The 2,369-nt window shown below is 29.7% G+C and overlaps 2 non-coding genes across 2 annotated transcripts; both read left to right on the top strand.

The window, feature by feature from the left end:
* Positions 1 to 1,715: 1,715 nt before the first annotated feature.
* Positions 1,716 to 1,789, top strand: TRNAP-UGG (transfer RNA proline (anticodon UGG)). Its single transcript has one exon. It is a non-coding gene; the product is annotated as a tRNA-Pro (tRNA).
* Positions 1,790 to 1,978: 189 nt separating this feature from the next.
* On the top strand, positions 1,979 to 2,052 carry TRNAW-CCA (transfer RNA tryptophan (anticodon CCA)). Its single transcript has one exon. It is a non-coding gene; the product is annotated as a tRNA-Trp (tRNA).
* Positions 2,053 to 2,369: the final 317 nt, after the last annotated feature.

The following is a 2,369-nucleotide window of genomic DNA, read 5'->3' on the forward strand; positions in this document are numbered from 1 at the left end:
AAACTAAAAATCATTCGAAGACGGTAAACTAAAAAAATAAATAATTGACTCGAGAATAAAGAAAAAAATTATTAAAAAAATAAGAACTAAATAAAAAATAGAATAAAAAAAAATAAAAGAATATTGATACAATCATATACCAGGTTAAAAAGGTTAAAAATTTATTAACGTGCATATCGAATAATTTAAAACTAAAAACTTCACTTTAAAAAGAAAGCGTGGAATAGACAAGGAAATACAAATATAGACTAATATATAAATAAAATATTTGTTATATATTAGTTATATATTATATCTAACTAATTATATACTTAATATTACTTAATATATTATATAATATATATTATTATACCTGAATACCTAATGTCCTATTTTCTCATACTAAATACCTAATGTTACCTAAATACCTAATGTCCTATTTTCTCATATTCTCGGGAAGGGTTGACATACGAGTACTTGATTCGATTTATTTCTTTATCTCCCCGTGAATTGTATGTTTGTAACAATAGGAACAGAATTTCTTCAATTCCAATCGACTAGGCGTATTGTGTCGATTTTTTTGAGTAATATACCTGGAAATGCCCGTTGATTCCTTATTAACGACGTTTCGAACACAACTGGTACATTCCAAAATAATCGTTACTCGGACATCTTTACTCTTGGCCATGAACCCCCTTTGAGTTTTTAATTCACCCAACTCTTCTATTTTCCGATCAAAAGTGAAGAAGAAAGGAATGAAAATAAATAAATAAAAGTTGCTAACTCAAAACCAAATCCTGAAAGATTTCGTTGCAATCAATTGCAATCAATATAGTAAATCAATATGTATTATACTAATAGTAAATAAGTAATACAATGATTTCTAACTCGATTTAGAATCACAGTACGGTATTTTCTTTAAGTATCTTGTAGGATACTGTTGTTCCAGCCACATTTCTCTTTTCGCTCTACTAGTAATTTAATTGGAGCTTGAACCCAAGTTTTGTTGAGGTTCAATCCACTTTTTTCGTTCTACCTTCCTTATTTATTTTATATAATTCTTATATAATTAGAATTCTAAAAAAACTAAATAGAATTATTTCTTATATAATTAGAATTCATTTCTTATATAATTATAATTCTAAAAACAACTAAAGTCAAGGGGGGGCGAGAGATTAGTCACAGATATTTGATTGTATATCGATCTAATCTTTTTCACCCCGTCCCGCGACAATAACTAGAATTAAAAAAATGGGAATGTTAACGCATCCGGGAAGAAACGATTGATCTCTATCAATAAACCCGCTAAAGAACCGAACCAGAGAGTACTTAGTACCGGTGCTACGGAAAGATATGTTTTTAGATCTCGCATTTAAAATCCTCCTTCTTTATCGTATTACATACATTATGGTAATACATATATAATCACATGTATGTGTGGTTAAAGACCACTTGTATTTGTATATTTGTACCCGGAATTCCTAATTCAAAATTAAAATTTAAATGTACAATGATTCGATAGATAAGATTTTCCTTTTCTTAAAACAGCAAAATAGGTCCCTTTCTGCCTGAGAATTCCCGCCAAAAAGATTCATTTATTATTCATTATATGGTTGTTATATGATATGAGACCAAAAAGAGGAAATGGAAAGATAATTTTTGTATATCAATAGATGAAATAAGGGTGTGGAAAACAAGACAGGGATTCTCTACAATAACATCGTAGGCCAATTGAAAGGGATGTAGCGCAGCTTGGTAGCGCGTTTGTTTTGGGTACAAAATGTCACGGGTTCAAATCCTGTCATCCCTACCTATTACTTCTCCTTTGAGCAGTAAGGAGGGAGCCATTTTAGTTTTAGATTGATTAAAATTAAGCATACATAATCTATCATTTTCTCATATTATATATGATATATGATAGTATAGGTGTGCACGATGTATTGGGGTTATAAAATAAAAGAATCCTCTTTTTTACAGTCTTATTTATTATGATAAGAAAGCGCTCTTAGTTCAGTTCGGTAGAACGTGGGTCTCCAAAACCCAATGTCGTAGGTTCAAATCCTACAGAGCGTGATTCCGCTCTTGTTAAGTCGAAAATTACACCGAACTGAAAAAAAAAAAAAAAAAAAAAAAATTGAACAGCAATTCGAATTTGACCTCCTTGAATTAAATTAATTAAATTAAAATTAAAGGGGTCAGTCAAAAAAAGAGATGTTAATTAATCAAAGGTCCAACTGATCACCACGTATGTATTGTAAATATGCGGTTACGAATAATCCAGCCAAAGTAATAGGAATTAGACCTAAGACGATTCCAAATAGAAAAACTTCAATCATTTCAATTTATTTGAAAGGAGAAAAAGAAAGGTAATATCTATCCCTAAATATTAA

This window comes from Durio zibethinus, unplaced genomic scaffold (genome assembly GCF_047325235.1).
Source record: "Durio zibethinus cultivar Kanyao isolate XHJ-2024 unplaced genomic scaffold, ASM4732523v1 HiC_scaffold_187, whole genome shotgun sequence".
NCBI classification, from domain to species: domain Eukaryota; kingdom Viridiplantae; phylum Streptophyta; class Magnoliopsida; order Malvales; family Malvaceae; genus Durio; species Durio zibethinus.